General features: G+C 39.8%; 1 long non-coding RNA gene across 1 annotated transcript; it reads left to right on the plus strand.

The window, feature by feature from the left end:
* The first annotated feature begins 532 nt into the window (after positions 1-532).
* On the plus strand, positions 533-14,335 carry LOC125103160 (uncharacterized). The gene is made up of 3 exons (XR_007128300.1): positions 533-635; positions 7,357-7,459; positions 11,398-14,335. It is a non-coding gene; the product is annotated as an uncharacterized LOC125103160 (long non-coding RNA).
* The last annotated feature ends 7,434 nt before the right edge of the window (positions 14,336-21,769 follow it).

Raw genomic sequence — 21,769 nt, forward strand, 5'->3', positions numbered from 1 at the left:
GCATGTATTTTGATGTATTAGGTTCTGGTTGCCATTACAAATTAAAAGTGGAGGGTTTTATTGCTTTGGAATTTAGCATAATGACTGCTTTTCCTGAAACTGTACCCTAGAGGCTCTTTGCCATTTGGTGCTGTAAGTCTGTATCTCAGGATGAACAATACCAGAAAAATATTTTAAACATTCTTTTAGTTAAAATATTTGAATCTACCATTATAGAAAATATATTTTCTAGTATTTTGTTCTTAGCCCTTCAGAAAAGTTTTATAATCATTTCATTAATTTTCAACTCCAATAAATATGGATCTTAATATTTTATTGACTTACGTGCAACTCAAGGTCACAGAATGATTGGAATGTCAAAATCAGTCGTATCACAGCCTTCTCTTCCTTTCTCTCATTTTTAAAATTTAACTGCTAAAAACAGTGCTCTCTTGTGATTGATCTGGCAAAATTAACAAACAGCAGTATTTCCTTTGATATTTTCATATTTATGTTCTGTAAAAAAAAAAGAAACTGACATTTTCACAGGTGGTGTACCGCACAGAACAATAAATTAATAAGCACACTAACATCCGATCCTCACAAAAATTCAAGATTCTAATAATCTCTGCAGAAATAATCAAAATTTATTTAAGGTAAGTAATCAATACTCATATTTGTATAACACAGCCTATAGCTTACAGTTTACATTGTACTTTCAAGTGCCTTATATGTAATTTTATCTTACTTCATCCTTGTAACAAAGCCTTATGTACTTTGTTTTTTGGAAAAAAAGTAAAGTAATAGAAATACAAGGAATATATATTGTGTTTTGTTCCCCTAACATTGAACCAGCCACATTAGCTAGATAATTCTTTTATCTTTTTTGAAAAAAAATTCCATAAATATTGTCATGAAAATCCACAGTGTATATGTCTCCAATTTTTATTTACCATTACATAGTTGTTTTTTTTTTTTTTAAGAATGTTTTATGTACTACAAAGATTAGTAAGTCAGTATTTCAGTCCTCTAAAATATTCTGAATTACTAAAGGTATTTACTACTGTTTCAGACTGGGCCACAGGATAGAAAATAATATGAGTGTGGCCAAGGTTAAAAGGCAGATAAATGCCATTATGATTTGAGGTTGCTGAGAACAGTCAACACACACACCAGGCGCAAATGGCCCAGCCTTCACTTAAAGGAAAAGGAATACAAGCCCTTTACAATGTATTTAACCCTCCTGGCCAGCAAATCGACTTCATAGTCAACATGGGCAGTACTATACTTTTTAAAAATGAAAGTGAATACAGAATATGAGGTTCCCATTATTCCTTTGAACTAATTGTTTTCCTCCCTTAAGTGTAAAAAAAGAAAATCAAGTTTGATTGAGACTGGGCAGACCTGGAGAAGTTTAACCCTCATAACAAATAATCACCATGTATGGGTGAAAAATTTAACTATGAAAGAAGTTACCGTTATCTGCAAATATACAGTTTTACGTATGTCATGATAAATAGAAAACCCCTGAAGATTTCACCAAAAACTGTTAGCACTAATCAACAAGTTCAATAAAGTTAAAGGATGCAAAATCAACACAAGAATCAGTTGTGTTTCTATACACTAACAAAAAAGTAAGAGAAATCAGAAAGTGAAATTAAGAAAACAATCCCATTTACAATTGCCATGGAAAAGAATAAAATACCTAGGAATAAATATAACCAGATGTAAAATATTTGTACACTGAAAACTACCAGATGTTGATGAAAGAAATTGAAGAAGACATAAATGGAAAGATAATCCATGCTGAAGGATTGGAAGACTTACACAATTTTTAAAAATGTCGGTACTACCCAAATTCAATACAATTACTACAGATTACATGTGTTATCTAGGTTGTGTTAGTCCCTAACAAAATTCCAATGGCATTTCTTCACAGAACTAGAATAATCCTAAAATTTGGAACCACAAAAGACCCTGAGTAGCTAAAGCAATGTTGAGGAAGAAGAACAAGGCTAGAAGCATCACACTTTGTTATTTCAAAGTATGTTACAAGGCTATAGTAATCAAAACAGTATGGCATTGGTGTAAAAACGGACACACCAGTGGAACAGAATAGAGAGCCCAGACATAAGCCCATATGTATGTGGTCATTTAATTTAGGACAAAAGAATCAGGAATATACAATGGGGGAAGAATAGTGTCTTAAGTAAATGGTGTTGGGAAAACTGGACAGCCACATGCAAAAAAGAATGAAACTAGAAAAAAAAAGTGAAACTAGAAAAAAAAGAATGAAACTAGAAAAAAAAAAAGAATGAAACTAGATCACTATACCATACACAAAAATTAAAATGGATTAAAGACTTGAATGTATGACCTGTAACCATAAAGCTCTGGAAGACGGCACAGGGGTAAGATCTTTGACTTTTTAATTTTTTTTTGTATTTGCTACCAAAGGCAAAAGGTGAAACTTTAAAAGCTTCTGTACATCAAAAAAATGAAAACTATGGAATGGGAGAAAATATTTGCAAATCGTATCTGATAAGAGGTTGATATTCAAAATATATAAAGAAGTAAAACAGTAGCATAAAGGCAAAAATTCAATAAAAAGTGGTCAAAGGAACTGATTAGACAACTTTTAAAACAAGTCATACAAATGGCCCACAGGTGCATAAAGAGGTGTTGAACATCTCTAATCAGAGAAATGCAGATCAAAACCACAGGGAGACATTATGTCATACCTGTTAGAGTGGCTACTATCAAAAAGACAAGAAATAACAAGTGTTGGCAAAGATACGGAGAAAATGGAACCCTCGTGCACTCATGGTGGGAATGTAAATTGGTGCAGCCACTGTGGAAAACAGTATGGAGGTTCCTCCAAAAATTCAAACTTGAACTAGCAGAGGATCCAGCAGTTCCACATCTGGGTATGTATATAAAAGAAACATTACCACTATCTGGAAGAGATATCTGCACCCCTATGTTCACTGCAGTATTTGCCACAACCAAGATGTGGAATTGACCTAAATCCATCAATGGTTGAATAGGAAAAGAAAATGTGATTATATATACACAATGAAATATTAAGCAGCCATAGAGAAGAAGGTAATCTTGTCATTTGTGAAAACATGGATGGGCTTTAAGAGCATTATAAGTAAAATAAGTTAGAGAAAGACAAGTACTGTATATGATCTCACCTTTATGTAGAATTAAAAAAAAAAAAAAAACCTCCCAGAAACTGAACAGATCAGTGGTTGCCAGAGGTGTGGGGGTGGGGAGTGAGTGGAATGAGCAAAGAAGGTCAAAAGGCACACACCTTCAGTTAGAAAATAAATTAGGTCATGAGATGTACAGCACTGTGACTGTAATAAACCGTACTATATTGTGAATTTGAACGTTGCTAAGAGAATAGATCTTAAAAGTTCTCATCACAAGAAAAGAATTCTATAGCTGTGAAGTGGTGGATATTAACTTACTGTGACCATTTTGCAATATATACATAAATCACATTGTACACCTGAAAGTAATATGTCAGTTATTTCAGTAAAGCTGAGAGGAAAGAGTCAATGTATGAGGTTAGCTAGATTGTGTTTCAAAGTTTCTCTATTACATAGATGTAATTCTCGACTTTTATGGAACTGCTTATATTGCTAAAATTACAGTTCTACAAAGAAAATATCTTGTAAATGTTTTTAAATTTAAATAATGCATTCCCTTAAAATATATTTGTAGTGAATTTGAAAAGAAAGCCACAAGTCAAATCACTTTTTTAAAAATGTCATGTAGTATGAAGGCTTAAGCAGCTTTTTTGGAAATGTACATTTTTTAAGAAAATAGGTTATAAAGCTACAGTGAAATCATTGTCGCAAAATATAAAAGATGTCCTCAATTGCATATTAAATTTCTCTTAAAAATAATTTAATAAAATGGAAAACATTAATGTTTAATTCTACTAAGCAAACTTTTGATGCTAAGGAATCTGTCCTTCACTTGGAATTTCAAATTTCTAACTAAAACCAGCAGGTGTCACTGTGTAACAGATTTTCCCCCCTCCACCTAAGAGCTCTGTGTTGATGGGTGTATACCATCTATGAACAAAGATGTATAAGAGATAATTTAAGTTACATCACTGAACAAAAATACCAGAATGTAGGAAGGTACATACAGGATTTCAGGAGGGTTAGGATTATTTGTGAGAACTATATATTTTTTTTCCTTTCTTCTTGTCTCAGTCATACAGATTTTTTCATTATATTATTGATGTGAGAGTTTTATTAGCAGTAAAAGTATATAGTAAAAAAACCCCAGGTGATATTTTGGACTTTCTACTGAAGTATAGAGTAGTACATAGATGATTAGGTTGCAGCTGTGTAACCAAAACCACATCAAGAAACAGCATTCCCAGGAATGTTTTCAAGTGAATTTTGAGAAGCCCTTGGTCCTTTCCTCCAAAGTAAGGTAGAGTTATAATTTCTAAATGAATGTTTAGAGACCAAAATATGTAGTTGGTAGAAAATAATAGAAATTGAAGAGCTGGTTGTCAGCGCGTTCTCCCCCCCGCCACCTGGTATGGAAGCCAAAGTAGATTTAATGCACATTTATTCACTGGAGCATTGTACAGTGCCTGGATTTTATTCCAAGAGCAATACAGTCAACATAGTACTCAGTCTTTAAGAAATTTATAATCAAGTTGTGCATATATAATGATAAAATAGAAAAACAAAGACAATATATCAAGGACCATAATATTAATAGATCAACGACCATTTTTTGTGTGTATATATGTATCTGTACACACACATACCATTATATACAAGCAAGTAGTTTATGATTAAAATAAGTGACTTCCAGGTAGGAACTATCTTTGCGATTTGTAATCACAGAGTCATTCTGTTATTTTCTTTTAAGATTTTATTTATTTATTTGACACAGAGACAGAGATCACAAGTAGGCAGACAGGCAGGTGTGGGTGGAGGGAAGCAGGCTCCCCACTGAGCAGAGAGCCCGATGTGGGGCTCGATCCCAGGACCCTGAGATCATGACCCGAGCCGAAGGCAGAGGCTTAACTCACTGAGCCACCCAGGCGCCCCAGTCATTCTATTATTAATACAGATGAAACTTGAATTGATTAGGACATAGAAAATGAAGAGAATGGCAAAATATCTCTGGTTCAATTTAGTTCAGTAAACATTTATGGACCACCTATATTCAAGCCACTCTATTCCTCTGTAGGTATCAAGGATTAAGACGTGAATGAAGCTCGGTCTCCACCCTTGTTTACTAAAAACATAGATGGAAATATTCCTGGCAAACTGAAATGATAATTTATAGACTCTTCGATGTTGAAGGTAGGGATAGGGAAGACTAGGAATTGGAAAGCATACTGGTTTGAGAGCCGAAAGACAGGTTTTAGTCATGCTTCCATCACTAAATTTATACAGGGACTTAAAGACATCACTTAGAAAATTATCACATCATTTCTAATTGAGTATTTTGTGTTTATCCTATAATTAATGAGATTATTAGAGTAAGTGGCACTATAGAAGTTACTGGAAGGTTACTCAGTAGATTCAGATGAATGACTGATTGATAGAGAAAATTACTAACCTACTTTTGGATTTTTGAGAACGTCGTTGAAAACAGCAATGCCTAGTCTAGGCAGGGTAAGGATAGAGATGATTTTGGTTTGGAATTTAAGGTAGTGGGAATTTTTAACATTTATATATAGATATGTTTATGTGTTATTTATAGTATGCCAATTACTAGCACAGTTTCGGATTTAGATATTTCCTTTTCATATACATTCTTAATTGTTATCCCAAATAATCGAATTTCTGCTTTGGAGAATATCATCACCACAGTTTAGGAAAGTAAAAAAGATATTAAACGGTCTTCTCTTCACCTTTTAGATCTTTTGCTTTTATATAATTAGTGAGAAAGTATGATGGTGTTTTATTAAGCAGCTACCCCTCTTTAAGGATTTCCTGTCTCCTTTCCCAGAAGACTAAATTATTCAAGGACAAAGAATGTGTTTTATGCTGTTTTATATCCATGCAGAGAACACATGCTGACTATGTATTAGACAAGGGAAACTTTGTATTACAAAGCTAGTTAAGGGTTTCGTTAAGGGAGATTGGAATTATCCTTTCCATTTGCATTTGTGTTTTGCCAGTGATTGAATATGAAGAAATACATTGGCTAGATTAATGTGTTCCATTATTTTTAGTCTACACCATCGGGTTTCTGGTCTCTTGTCACCTAACTTACAATATTTGCTATATCTCTTAGGAAAGCTTTTAAGGTGAACTATATACTTCAAAAGTAGAAACTTGAAATCTTACCTTTTTGAAACACACACACACACACACACAATCACTCCCAATTAACCAATATTTTTCTAAAATTTAGGTCATCTGTTTGGAACTTGGAATGAATCTCTAGATGGAAACAATGATGTACCTAGTGATTAAGCTCTTAGCTAGCCCACAAAAACTATTATTATGTCTCAAAATATCATGGTACCAATAGTAGTACCAGTAGTATGTAATGCTATAAGCCACTATATTTAATTTTTTTGTTTTTGAGAAATGTATCCAGAGTTTCAACTTGAGAGACCTGGAATGAACCCTTCTTGCTATTGCTCTGAAAGTAATGTTGCTCAGTAGGACCAGAGGAAGCAGGAATCCCTTAGTTCCTGAGAGAGACTAATACAGTTGAGGTCAAATCCTTCTTTATCCCCACTCCTGGCTCCCACCAATCTGCTTGCCTTTCCATTGTTATACTTACTATTTCAAAACAGAACGTTATCTATCTCCCTTCCAAATGAAGTCACAGTTTCTCATCTGGTGCGCAAGAGATTTTGGAATTTTTAATAGGATTTATTGAAAATAAGAACCAAACGACAGAAGAGAAACCCTTCCCTACCACCACCATGCACACTCCACACACATCTGTAAGTATACTCAGATGACAACGATAGTTTTTTAAACCCACCACTGGACAAAGGTATTTCATTTGCAGATTCAGTGAGCTTCATACATATTTTCTGAGGTTCTCTTAAGTGTGGGGTGTCCTGTGAGAGGACTGAGTCGGCCGCGAGGTTGCTCCCTACAGGCTTACACTGGGGCTTGAGAAATGACAAGTGGCAGTGGAGAGCAACTCCAAAGGGTTTATTTTCACTTCTTTTCCCTCCTTTCTCACCCAGACTGGCCCTGCCAACACAGACCTGGGTTACCATGAAGTGAGTTAGGGTGGTGGTGGAGATCCCAGGTCCCAGTGGTGCCTACGATTATAAGATGATAACAGAAGACCTGCTTGTATCTGATGTGTGTATGTCCTATGTTGATCTTGGGTTGATTGTCTTCTAATCTCATGTAGGTGTCTTCTTAGGGACACAGAGTGAGACTGTCTTGTCCTTGAGTCCCGGGATGCATGGACATTACTGTCAATCACCTGAGAAAGTGGTGATTCTTAGGACCAGGTGGGTTGAGAACCTCTCCTTTCCTCTCCACTTCTCATCTGGACTTGGAGATATCTAGGCACAGTTGGTAGCATTCTGGTGGGCTGGGGTTAGAGATAACCCCTGCCACATGGAGCCAGTCAGGGAGTCTTCTTGATATGAGTGTTTGAGTCAAAGATGAGTGAGTTATGTTTATAAACCAGATTATCTAGTTCCATTTTATGACTCTTTCCATTTTTAGCCCTCAAATCCTCAGTGAAAACCTTTTTTAAATGTTCCAATATGATCTCAGGTGTGTGGGGAATTCGGGAAGGAGGCGTCCTTTGGCGTAAAGTACATGCTGGTGATAATAGGGAGAGATCGCCAAGGAGAAGGTGGGGGCATTGTCCCCAGGAGGCCTGGTCACTACTCCCCAGTGGAGATTTCATCTCCATTGCTCACCTAGGAGCATCTAGATTTGATTTCAGTAAAGAAAAAGGCAAGTTCCCTTTTTAAGTGTTAGGGAAAGGAAAACAATGACAGTAACTGGAAAGTAGGAGGCGATACTCATACTTGCTGTGGCCAACAGACCCGTTGGTCTAGTTGCCCATTTGTATGCCACCTTGTGTCTAAAAACAAGCAACAAAACCTTGACTAAATGTGTGCAGGAAAAAGAATGCATGTTTCAAACATTAGTTATAATCAAACTAATTTTATTTCTTTTATTACCATTTTTTCAGACGTAGAGGTAAAAATGTAGGGATCAGGAAAATCATTCATTTAATATATTACAGATGTGTTATAACAAGCATCTAGATAGATACCCCCCCAGAGGCTCCACATTTACCCTTAGTTACTACTGCTCCATGTATCTGCTCACATTTATAGTAAAATGCCTGAAAATTTGCTGCTGTCCTCACCTTACCTTACCTTGTATTCTCCCTGAGACCTTTCCACCCCTCTTGTCAAGGTCACCAGCAACCTCTGTCAAGCCAAGTCCAATAACTGGCCCTGAGTTCATCTTATTGTAGCTCAGCAGTTGACACAGTCGATTACTCCCTCCTTTTAGAAACACTTTCTTCAGTTGGCTCTCCAACCAACTGGGTATTCCTTTTCTTTTCAGCCTCTAATGTTACATGTCTCAGGGTCCAACCTCCAACCTATTCTCTTCCCAACAGTCATGACTTTTACGAGCCCAGTTTCTATCTCTGGCCTTGACTCTTCCCCTCACACATCCGAAATACCCAGTTAGCATCTCTACTTATGTAGCTAACAGGTATCAAGCTTCAATGCCTGAAGAGGACTCTGGATGCTCCCTCCTCCCACACGGTTCCTCCCCTACTCTTCCAAATCCCAGTATGAGGCCCCACTCTTTATCCAGCTGCTTCCGTCAAAATCGAGGCATTGTGCTTGAGTCTTGCGTCACACGCTACATCTAGTACATCAGCTAGCCAAGTTGGCTCTGCCTTCGTATCCCTAATCTAAACACCAGTTTTTACCAACTCAGTGCTGCAGTTCTAGTCTAAGCCACTGTCGGTTTTCCACCTAGACTCCTGCTTCTCAATGGGCCTCCTTGTGTTTGCTGTTCCTCCCCACCCACCCATTTCCCTCACTGCAGCCATGTCTCTTTTAGAAAGCATGGACTAGTTCATTGTCATTCACCTGCTTACAACTAATGACAGCCTCTCCCACTCAACGAAATCCATACTCCTTTGCATGACCTATGAGGTCCTGTCTGTGTCACGTTTATCTCTTGCCATTGTGCCCATTGCTTAGTTTCATCTAGTTATGCTGACTTTCTTGCTGATCTTCAAACATACCCAAGCTGATTTCCATCTAGGAGCCTCTGCCTGACATGCTTTTTCCCCATATCCAATCAAGACTCCCTCCCTCACTTTCTTTGGTTCTCTGTTCAAACATCACCCCCTCAGAGAGGCCTTCCCTAACCACTCAACCTAAAATAGCACCCTCACATTTGTATTTAATGTCCCCAACTAAAATATAAGTTTCATGAGGGCAGGACCCTTTGTGTCTTACCCATTCTATATTCTCAGTGCCTGGCATATGGGATTTATTGAATGGATGAATGGATGGATGGATAGATGGGAGGGTGGATGGATGGATGGATAGATGGGTGGGTGGATGGATGGATGGATAGATGGTGGATGGGTGGATGGATGGATGGATGGATGGATAGGTGGGTGGGTGGATGGATGGATGGATGGATGGGCCAGTGGATGAATGGATGGATGGATGGGTAGATGGGTGGGTAGATGGATGGATGGGAGGATATGTTGTAGTCTAGCACTGCACCTAGATTTCTTCATTCCTGATTTTTTTAAAGTGTAATATGAAAGAACTGAGGGATTTCTTCATAGCTTAATTCTACATTTGGTAATGGATTTTTTTAAAAAACCTTTAAAGATAATACATCCTTAAACCTTTGAATGACAATGCCAGGCATAAATATTTCATGGAAATGGCTTTCTCTTTGCTGACATATCCTATCTATAGTAACATACTGTTCAAGGGGAAAATGAGTTCTCTACAACAACTATTGGAAATGAATGTTGAATCATAATAGAGACTGCCAACTAGAAAATTTTCAGTACTTCTCATTTCATTGACAAAGCATCCAAGTAATAACCTTTATTAAGAGGAGATGTGACCATTGTAACATGCATGACTGAATCAGACAGAGGTGTCTGAGAACCACGAGATATGGGATAGCTGAGGCAGTCAAAATATTCACTGTGAGTGGGCACCTGGGTGGCTCAGTGGGTTAGGCCGCTGCCTTCGGCTCAGGTCATGATCTCAGGGCCCTGGGATCGAGTCCCGCATTGGGCTCTCTGCTCAGTAGGGAGCCTGCTTTCCTCTCTCTCTCTGCCCGCCTCTCTGTCTACTTGTGATCTCTCTCTGTCAAATAAATAAAATCTTTAAAAAAAAATATTCACTGTGAGTTCTGTTTCACCTCTGCTGCTTATTAATTAGGTGACCATGGGCAAGTTACTCAGCTGGTCTGTGCCTCAGTTTCCTCATCTGTAAAATAAGTGTGGTGAAAGTTCCAAAACTTATCTCAGAAATTTGTTCTGAGGATTAAATGAGCTAACTTACATAATATATTTACAACATAGCCTGACGTATAAGTACCATATTTAGTGTATTTTTTTAACAGTTTTATCATCATCATCATCATCATCATCATTGGTTCTAGATGTCCATTTCGGAATTTATTCTTTGCAATCCATCCATAAAAATGTTGATAGATCATGATTGTAAATACTTTAGGTTTCTTAAAGTGAAGTCCATAGTTGTTCCCCTTGGAGTATTTAGCTGGATTAGACTGCTCTCTCTGATCTTAAAATACATATTAAAGCCAAAGAAATACTAGTTTTGTAAATCCTTAGATGGCACACCCATACAGCTGGTACCACAAATGATGTCACATTTCAGGAAGATCGGCTAATATATTCCATGGGATCAAAGGTACTGCTTAGGATGAAATGTTTTACTTCTAGTTCCCAGGCTGGTCTTTGATTCAGACCCAAATTAGAGAAAAACCTAGCCTTTCAAACAGGTCTTTGCTGAACCAATTTTGACAGCACTTAATTGACCAGGGTTATTTATTACCACATTTAGTAATTTCGGTGAGATTTCTCATTTCTCAAAACAAGTTTTGCTTACACCCTCTCAAAAGAATGTTACTGGTATGTGGGTAGGTTGTCTGGGGCCAGCCTCTTATCTAGAGCCCAGATTCAAAAAGTCTGAGTTCAGCGAAGTGACTTAGACTGGGTGCTTTTGTTTTGTTTTGTTTAATAAGCATGTATGGGTCTTGCTAAAACACGGTGCTACCCCCATCCAAGAACAATGCCACACACATCATTTCCTGAAATAATAGAGTTGGAAGGCCATTATCTACTCACAAAACAGGCTGAAACAACAGTTCCTGATATTCTTCTCAAATACTTTAACTTCCCAAGGAATCCGGAAAAAATAATTCCAGGAGCCGGTGTTGTGAATGAAGGTATGACATTTCAGTTTCCTTCACTGGAATCCAGTGACCAGCAGTAATGAATTACTACCCACTTGGCTTTACTAAGAGGGACTCTGGCCGGGTAAGTTGTTTGTCTTTGCTTTGGGAACACTGCTCACCGCCTTACAGCCTCTTGTGAGATGGTGGCCTTGGGTCCTTTTTTGTCCACTTCTGGGAACCATCCCAGAGATTACCTGCAGCTTCTGGAACTCTACTTATTTATGGCATTATTTTTCTTTTACTCCTGAGGAGAATTTATGGCTTCTGTTTCAGGCTTTCCGATAAGAAATGTATACTTTCTGGAGAGCATGAATATCCATTTCATCAAAACATGTTTTCGAGTAGCATGAGAGCTTTCTTTGAACCCTGTGTACCCTCTATCTTCAGTGCGGCTTGGTAGATATTCATAATAAGAGCTGCCTTCTCTGTGATCTTGAACAATCTGGGCATCACCGAGGTCGCCTAATCATGTTCATGGGAAACAAGAGAAACAAAGACTTCTAATATTTAGACATTGCCTTGTGGAATCTCATCTGAAGGAAAACTGGTGCAAAAAATGATTTCATCATGGATTTTCTTCTTTGTGTCCTGAGAAGAAATTGGGGACAGTCGCAGACTTTGAGCATATATAGTTTGGACTATGCCAACTAATGTATCTTTGGAAACTTCCAGAAGATTGCCTGTTTGAAATTTCATCTGACTGTTGGACTTTGTTTTGACATATCCTCCCTACGATGTAAGAGGTATAACATATCGTGTGTAAGTGTCACAGGCAGTGACATTTAGCAGGATGAAGAGAAACTCGAGAGACACCGTCACATTGCTTAGGGAGGTTGCATAAGCTGTCCCCGGAAGTTTTTCACAGTATGGTCGACTACTTTCAGTCTGGCTTGTTTAGGTATTCATAAATCTTCTCCCTGTCTGGAAGTGTGGGTATTGATTTAGTGCCTTCTCATTTAGATACATCAGAATGAAATTGTTGGTCACGTTCTGTGGTGAAATATATAACTTTTAGTAGTGTGAAATTTTGCATTTAAAATTATTTATTTCTGATTGTATTAGAAATTGACCAGTTCTTCGGAAAATAGTAGAAATAGCTCTATTGAGGTTTTCTTCCTTTAGGATATTCCATTAGCCTGGCCCTGACTTGGCCAACCAATATAGTTGGCAGTCTTCATTCAGCTCCTCCTGATGGCCATATGTCCACATTTGAGAATTCCTTACCATTTGACATTGTCGTTTGACTCCCACTGACCCTTTCCAAGCCAAGAGACTCCAACTGAGAAACTGTAGATGGAAATGGTCAATTTTTTTAAATTAAAAAGGGATAGATAAAATTAAGACCATCTAAAGAAGAGTCCATGACAGCAGCCAAAAGGAAAAGTAGGGCCTGAGCCATCACACATTACAGGATGGAAAGCAGCCCATGTGCGGTTCTGGGATGGTGGCTAAAGTAGTCTTTCGGGGAGGAAGAGGGCCAGGCATGAGGTCTTGGCACTTTGTTCCTTCTGTGGAGTGTGCCAGGGCCAGGTTTTGGTGGTCCTCAGTCTAATTTAAGAACCCAGAGAGAATGAACTGTGTCTGGAGCCTTAAATCAGTTGTCTTTGTTGTTTTGGCTGTGCTCTGTATCAGTGGAATCATTTTTGGCTTCTTATCTTGGCTCATTCCCAGAATGGACTTAACACAATAGTTAGCCAATTCTACAGATTCCAGTTACTTTAATAGTCTTTATAATTACCTCAGAGGGAAATCACCAGCTATGAATATTTAATGCGTCTATGAAGCACTTAAATCCTAATTATTGTCATACATGTTTAAGGATGGCTGCCATTAATGTTTTCTAGTGCCGACATTTTTTCCTCAGTAATACAGCAGTTCTGTAAGGTGCAGTATAACTTTTCAGACAGCAAGAGTTTCTTAGCCTTCAACAACCAGGTACAGAACAGGCTGTAAGCAAAGAAGGAAACTGAAATTAGAGTTTGTTCCTCATTTTCAACTCATTGTTACTCAGGCTAAATAAATGGTAAATTATGAATCTGTATTTACCATAAGAACTTGTCATCAGCATTTTCTAAGATAGAATGCAATTTTTCTAAAGCGAGATCTATCCTAGACTGTATCCAGGGGCTGCATTGCTGGTCCAACCAACATCTACCTGGTTCTTATGATGGATTTTGCAAAGTACAGGGGATATAAATGAAGTTTAAAATGTAGCCTATATAATATTTTAGGCAGAGAAGCCAAGGCTAACCTAAATGAAATAGTTGGAACAGAACACAATTTAAAGCTCAATTGTAGAACTCTTGGATGGTACAGGAGGAAGAAATCGCTGTAGCCTGAAATAGTTCATTCTTTCTTCCAAGGAAGCTTTGTGGGAGAGGCAGAATGTGAAGGATGAGTGGACTATAACTGGACAGAAAAGAAGAGGGACAGAAGCGTTTTTTGGAGGCTCTTGACTCTTTGATAGTAACTTCATATACCTAATCTCATTGATCCAGCAGGGTGGACATCTGTATCCCTGTTTATACAGGAGAGTATGAAGGACGGGGCAGGGGGAGTAACTGACTCAGGCTTATATAGCTAGCGAGCTGCTGATCAGCGATGGTTAAGACCAGGGGCTCTGAGTTCAGGCAGTTTGGGATTTGAATCTCAGCTCCTCTGCTGACTGGCTGTGCTGAATTTCTTCGTGCTTCAGTTTTTTCACCTACAAACTAGGGGGAAGTAAGAAGAGCTGCCTCTTAGGTTTAATGTGATGAACAAACTATTTAACAAGATGAAGAATTTAGCCATTTCTGAGGTACTGTAACCAATCAATAAATGTTTAAATGTGTGTGTGTGTGTGTGTGTGTGTGTGTGGAGAGAGAGAGAGAGAGAGAGAGTTTGAGATTCTCGCCTCCATCTTGTCTGACTCCGAAGTCTATGTTCTTGATACTCTATCACCTTGCGGAGGGAGCAGGTAGAAAATTCTGCACAGGATAAGAGCAAGCATTTTATCTGCTAAAGAAAAGTGAAGTCCCTTTCATGCCTGAAGTAGGTTTGGAGTGATGAAGAAGGGATTAGATAAATCATATGGAATATAGGCCCTTAGGAGCTCAAGGCCAGAGGGCCCAGGAAATCCAGCTCGTTTAGGACGGGAGAAGGGCATGGGGAGAGTGTTGCTCTGAACAGTGTGTGAGGTAGGGATGGGGGCTGCTGGATGGAAGTCTGCTTGGGAAGTTGGCAAGTAAAGTGTGAGAGGATGCGGTCCTGCATAGGGGAAGTAACAGAAAGCCAAAAGAAAGGGCGCATATAGGGGCTGCTGGTCGTGGTGGCACCACCTCAGTCGGGTGACAGCAGGACTGCGGGGCTCTCGGTGCTGTCCTTGCTGCTCTTGGGTGCCGCCCATGACTCATGCCGCCCTGCCAGGGCTTCTCGGCCCTAGACCTTAAACTACCCGAAGCTGCAGTCAACTTTAACCAAAGATGACCTGGTCTCGAGCAAAAGAGAAAAATAAAAAAGGTTTTATTCTAGATAAATCACAAAATAAAATGAATGAGAGGCGCCCCTGGGTGGCTCAGTCAGTTAAGCATCTGACTCCTGATTTCAGTTCAGGTCATGATCTCAGGGTCCTGGGATCGAGCCCCATGTCAGGCTCCAAGCTCAGCGGGGAGTCTGCTTGGGATTCTCTCTCTCCCTCTGCCCCTCCGCTAGCTCATGTTCATACTCTCTAAATGAATAAATAGATAAAATCTTTTTTAAAAAATGAATGAGAAAAACAGTTTACTACAGTGTCTTTTAATAGTTCTTTGGCTTCAGCAAGCCTCACATACTGTTTTAATGCCTGCCTATCATTTACTAAAGATTTAGTAAGTCAAATCAACACTTCTCAAGCTGACTTCACATGTTGAATCTCATATCCCATATTTCCTGTTTCTTACATTTCTATCCAGTGACTTATGTCTAGTATAATAATGCCCAATCTTCTTTCTTACCAATATAGGCTAATGGTTATACCAGCTCTGTTAATATCCGAAGATTTAAAAATGGGGGGGCATATATTAGTTGAATGGTCCCTGAACAAATCCTTTGTTAAACCTAAAAGCTATCATCCATAGGCACTGCTGATCTATCAGAGGAGCCTGAGTCTGGCAAATGATGAATAATTATTGTATATTCAGCCAGAAGCTGGAATTAATACCTACAAGAATTATAATAATAATTAGAATATGAATAATTAGAAAAGAGTTTGTAGAAATGATTAAGAATATGGAATTAGAACCAGGCAGCCCCAGGGTCAAGTCCTGACCTTACTCCTCACCAGTGGAATCAACCTCGTCCATTACTTTATGCCCTCAGCCTCAGCTTCCTTCATCTGAGTCCTACAAGGGCTAGATGGATAATATTTGCTTAAAACAATATTTGGCACGTAAGTGGCGCTTGGGTGGCCCCATCAGTTAAGTGTCTGACTCCTGGGTTTGGCTCAGGTCAGGATCTCAGGGTCGTGGGATCAAGCCCCACGTTGGGCTCTACGCTAGCGTGGAGTCTGCTTACGATCCTCTCTCCCTCTGCCTCCCCCTCCCCCGATAAATAATAAAATAAATCTTTAAAAAAAAAAACACTTTAACAATGCTTGGTAGATGTTTCTTTTGTTTGTTTGTTTGTTTTGTCTTTGCTCAGTAAATGTTAGTACTTAATGTGGATCCCACATTATTCTTTACGGAAAAAGCCTTGCTCTGCTATTTGTTTTATTTGAACCTGTCAGTCCTGTGCAGTAGCAGGAAAGGTGTTGCTGTTCTCCTGTGATACCAAGAACTGAAGTTCAAAGAGAGGCAAAGTAACTTAACTAAAGCTCGTTAATGGCAAACCCAGGACTCAAACTCTGGTGCTCTCTCCTCTGGGGTTTTCAGCGATCCAAGGAGCCCTGGTTTTCACGGATTAAAGAGCCAGTCCCTGATAGCAGCAGTTTCCAACCAGTCCAGGGGCAGTGAGAACACGTGACAGGAGTTTTCCTGTCCGCACTATTCGGATTCTTGGGCCAGATGATTGAAATGAGAAAATGAGGGTCAGTGTAGGGAGTTTTAAACAGAGTTAATTGTACTCAACTTCAAGGACTCTGTCTTTTACTCTAAGGCTACATCTTTCCTACTTTTCGATGTTAAAATATTCTTACAAAATGGTGGCCAAATGTGAGTTATTTTTTGTTAACCTCTCTGTCCGATGTCACAGAACTTAGACAAAACCACCTTGGGCCACAAATTTTGTTTTTGAAATGTTTTCTAATATGTGAAATTTAAGAAAAAACAGATGAACATAGGGGAAGGGAAAGAAAAATAAGATAAAAAAAACAAAACAAAACAGGGAGGGAGGCAAAATGGAAGAGACGCTGGACTCCGGGAAACAAACTGAGAGTCGCTGGAGCAGAGGTGGGTGGGGGGATGGAGTACCTGGGGGATGAGCATGAAGGAGGCCACGTGATTTGATGAGCACTGGGTGTTACATGCAGCTGACAAATCGCTCAACTCTACCCCTGAAACTAATAATATAATACACTGTATGTTAACTAAATTCAATTTATATTTAAAAAAAACTGATCTAAAGTTTGAAAAGTGCTTCTAGCCCTAGTGTGATTTCATTATTATACGTCTTACCAGTTTTAAGTTCCCAGTGTTACTTAGTCTATCCACATCAGGCCATAAAGTCCCGCCCTTGGACTTGTGTGTGGTTTCCCTTCTATGTGTTTCTCTTTTTTTAAGTATCTAAGTTACTGCTTCTTAGCCTTTTTGGCAGAAATCAGTCATTTTAGGAAACCAATGAAAATTATGATGCCTCTCTCCCCTCCACCCCTAAAAAGTACATACACAATTATTGGCACAAATTGAGCAGTTCATAAACTTGGTGGTGCTCAAACCCAGGAACCTCTAGGTGGCTCTAGTTGTCTGTTCGTGTGACCCATTTTGTTTGTTTGTTTCCTCTTACTCCTTCTTCCTGTCAGGTGTTATGGCTCACACGGGGAGATCGGTTTTACAAGGGTGGAAGGTGCAGTGTTAGGACTCAATGTTTATTTCGAGGTTCCTACAGCATGTGTGGCTTTTCGGGTGGAACTAGCAGTTGATGGAAGATTGTGGGAAACCAGGAGTCTTCTATAGAGTCGGTAAGAATAGAAATTAAAGTAACACCTTTGGAGGGCAATCTGGAAATATCTACCGACATTTAAAATACGGACACTTGCATTTGTACGTTAAGGCATGTACACGGAGATCTTTGTTGGGGCTTTTTTTCATGGTGTAGCAAATGATTGGAAACACACAAATGTCCATCAGTTTGGAACTAGTTGAATAAATTATGGTGTATTCATATTAGTATATTCTGCAGCCATGAAAAAGGATGAGGTAGCACTATGACAACATGAAATGACCCCCAAGATACTTGAAAATGCGTTTTTTTTAAAAAGGAAAAGCACACATCCACGAATTTGGGTATCTCCAGCATATATTCTAGCAGCTGGTGGTAATACTGCCTTGGAGGTGGGGACCGGGAAGCCAAATCTACAACAGGAGACACACTTGCTTTTTTTCATTTATTGTAGTGACTAAATTATTTTATTTTTTAGTTTATTTCTTTCCTAAGTGATTTAAATTATATCCTTGTTTTACTTATTCAAGCTTAAATAAGCTACCTTATTTAAGGTAGCTTAAAAATGAATTCCTTTTTTAAAGTTACCTTTAAAAAACTGAATTAACTTTTAAAATCACTATGCAGTATGAGGAAAAGAGGTTAGAGTATATTTAGGTTAAATTGCCTAAATGAAAAGGGATGAGGGGAGGCTGGGTGGCTCAGTGGGTTAAGGGTCTGACTCTTAGTTTTGGTTCAGGTCAGGCTCTCAGGGTGGTAAGACCGAGCCCCACACTGCATCAGGGTCCATGCTCAGCAGGGAGTCTGCTGGAGGCTCTCTCCTGCACCTCCTCGACTCAGGCACTCTACCTCTCAAATACATATGTCAGTCTTTAAAAAAAGGGGGGAGATAATGCAAAATTAACGGTTTTCTTTTGGCCTCATTCTCTAATGTGGGGATGAGGGGGCACCTGATAGCTTTAAGAACTGGTAAATGAATAAATCAAAGGAAATAGCTGTTCACACAGCATGGGGCCAGGCTAAGGAATTTACCACCACAGACAGTCATGGAGTCAGATATTGTGGCTGGAGGTTTTTTTTTTGGTTTTTTTTTTTGAAGTCTGGTCACTTCTGTCCAGTCATAACATTTGTAGTTATGCAAGAAAAGATAAGGATAATCAAATCTGATGGTGCAGGATGTAAGCCGATCGTTGGAAAGGAAGGAATTTCTCCCCAGCCTCCCTTCTTTTTTGGCTTCTCCCAGTGCCTCGGAATAACATTACACAATTAGCTAGGTTCACTTTGAAGAATTGACAGTACTTCCTCTGAATCATTAGGTATCATCCATGGCCAGGGGAAGGATTCCAGACCTGACAGGGCAGCAAAGCTCGTGACTCTTTTTTTTTTTGCACCCAGAGTGGTGGCCCCTTGGGTTCAGAGGTGAACATGTTGGCAGGGGAGCTCCCTTGCTGCTGGGCTCCTCCTGCCATTCCTGGGGAAAGAACAGGTTTCAGTTCTCCTCCCATGGAGCTGACGATCTCCTATCAACAACAAAGGCTAGATTATCGTGGGAGGGACTGAATAGATACTCAGGAAATAACTCACGCTTTTTCTCCTTCCTTCTTTGGCTACAGCTTGTAATGAATCCCTCCACCAGGGGTAGACAGAAGACATAAACTATCAGTCTCATTTCACCCGGCTTCAGGTCCTATAGGGTTACTGCTCATGTTTATCCACGTGACTCAAGAAACACGGCACCCTTCCATGTACCTCTGTCTTCTGTTAGAAGATGAACAGTAGAATGGATCCAACGGACTTCGATTTGGAGTTCCATTTAACAAGACCCACTGCAGAATGACTCCATTCTGTCCCTCTCGTGTGATCAGCTCCAGGGTAAACCATTAAGTGTCCAATCACGTGAATAAGAGGACCCTCTTGTTAAATGGGATTTCTCTCATATTATGGAATCCAGTAGGAGGCAGACAGGGTGTTTGTTAAATGTGCAGGATGAGTGCTTATCCTTATTCCAGGGCTTTGCTTTGACGGGCCTTTTCCATCAACCCTCAGCTGGACGAGCTGGGGACAACAGATTTAGTGACCCACAGCCCATCTGGTAGCTGGACACAGGGGACAGCCTCTTGCATATCCCAGACCTGCTTCAAACAGTGGGTCATCCAAACATCCAAAGTCAGGAGAAAATGTGTCTCCATCATTATCGTGTTACTTAATTACACACTAGAAAGTTCTAACTGAACCTTTAAAAAAAAAAAAAAGGCCTCTCTTTACATATAATTATTATTTTTTAAAGATTTTATTTATTAATTTGACAGAGATCAGAAGTAGGCAGAGAGGCAGGCAGAGAGAGAGAGGAGGAAGCAGGCTCCCCACGGAGCAGAGAGCCCGACACGGGGCTCGATCCCAGGACTCTGGGATCATGACTTGAGCAGAGGCTTTAACCCACTGAGCCACCCAGGTTCCCCTCTTTACATATAATTATAATTCCTTTTTGTGCTATCCGGACCTATTGGCACTGGCAACCTTCTCAGGAGACCCATCGCGTTTACTTTCTGTGGCGATGGAAATGCACTGTATCTCTTCTGCCCAGTGGGGTGGCCGTTAGCTACATAGGACCCTTGAGCACTTAGGATGTGGCCAGTGGGACCAAGGAACTTAATGTTGAGTGCAATTCGACTTGAATTAACTTGTGAACAATAACGCCATCTGGACTTTAGCCCTCCTTACGTCCCCATCCTATTTTGACATTAGTGCACCAGCAAGTGACATAGCCATTTCCTTCCTTCCCGGGCAGTGCGTTGGCTCCCTTTTTGTCATTAGGATTTAAAAGCGACACTCAGGTGTCACTTTGCTGTTTTCACACAGTTTTAGTAAAAGCGATACAGTCTCATCACTGTGGAAAGGCTGAGGGCTGCCCTTATGCCTAACCCCTGAACGGCGATCTCAGGCAACAACCTCAGTGAGGCCTCTTTTTTCTAAATGGAGCAACTGTGAGTGAAAAATCTAGAAATCTCATGTTTGCATAACCAAGAGCGACATGGGGTACTAGGAAATTCCATCAGTAAGCCAAGTAACTTCTTAGCAACAGGGACCGTGTCCTTTATCTGTTTCCTTAGTTCCTAGCATAAATTTAATAAGTGTTTCTCAAATGAGTGAAATAATATGTGAAGGGATAAACTGATATGGCTCAGAAACGATGCGGGTGACGGAACATTGAAGACGGTGTCTTTATTAGCAGATAGGTCACAGAAACAAGACAACGAATAATAATCTGAACTTACGGGACAACTAACAGAAAGACACTGCAAACCCATCTATGACTAGTGCTAGTTCTGTACAGAATAAATGGTACCCTACCTTGATGAGATATGTGAAACCAGAAAAAATTTCCATTTTCCACAATTTTCTTATGGATTTAGTTTTTACAATGGCCTTTCTCTCCTCCTGGACGTTCCTTTCCATCTTGACTTCCTTTGCACCCTTGCCCTGAGAGACACGGCGTAGTCAGCGGCCTCCCCTCCCTGACTCTGCCCCGTTTTACCATCATCATGGTCCGTGTGTGAAAATACTTTGTAAACTGAAGCCCTTAACAGAACAAGAGCCTCGCTTTTCTATTTTAAGATGCTTTCACAGGATAACCACAGCTTTTCCTAGTCCCTTTTCTGCTCTCTTCTTGGTTCTCATGTAAACAATCCATCAGTTTCTTTCTTTGATAATTCATTCCTGCCCTTAAGGCTTTTTTCTTTTTTGACAGACAGAAATCACAAGTAGGCAGAGAGGCAGGCAGAGAGAGAGAGGAGGAAGCAAGCTCCCTGCTGAGCAGAGAGCCCGACTCGGGGCTCAATCCCAGGACCCTGAGATCATGACCTGAGCCGAAGGCAGAGGCTTTAACCCACTGAGCCACCCAGGCACCCCAAGGCTTTTATTTTTTTTAATTGTATCTGATGACTTGTATGTCCCACCATCTCTTTTTTTTTTAATATTTTATTTATTTATTTGACAGAGATCACAAGTAGGCAGAGAGGCAGACAGAGAGAGAGAGAGAGAGAGGGAAGCAGGCTCCTGGCTGAGCAGAGAGCCCGATGCGGGACCCGATCCCAGGACCCCGAGATCATGACCCGAGCTGAAGGCAGCGGCTTAACCCACTGAGCCACCCAGGCGCCCCTGTCCCACCATCTCAACTGCTGTAGCCTCATTTCCTTCTTTGTATCAAA

The sequence above is a fragment of the Lutra lutra genome, chromosome 6, assembly GCF_902655055.1.
Source record: "Lutra lutra chromosome 6, mLutLut1.2, whole genome shotgun sequence".
NCBI lineage: Eukaryota > Metazoa > Chordata > Mammalia > Carnivora > Mustelidae > Lutra > Lutra lutra.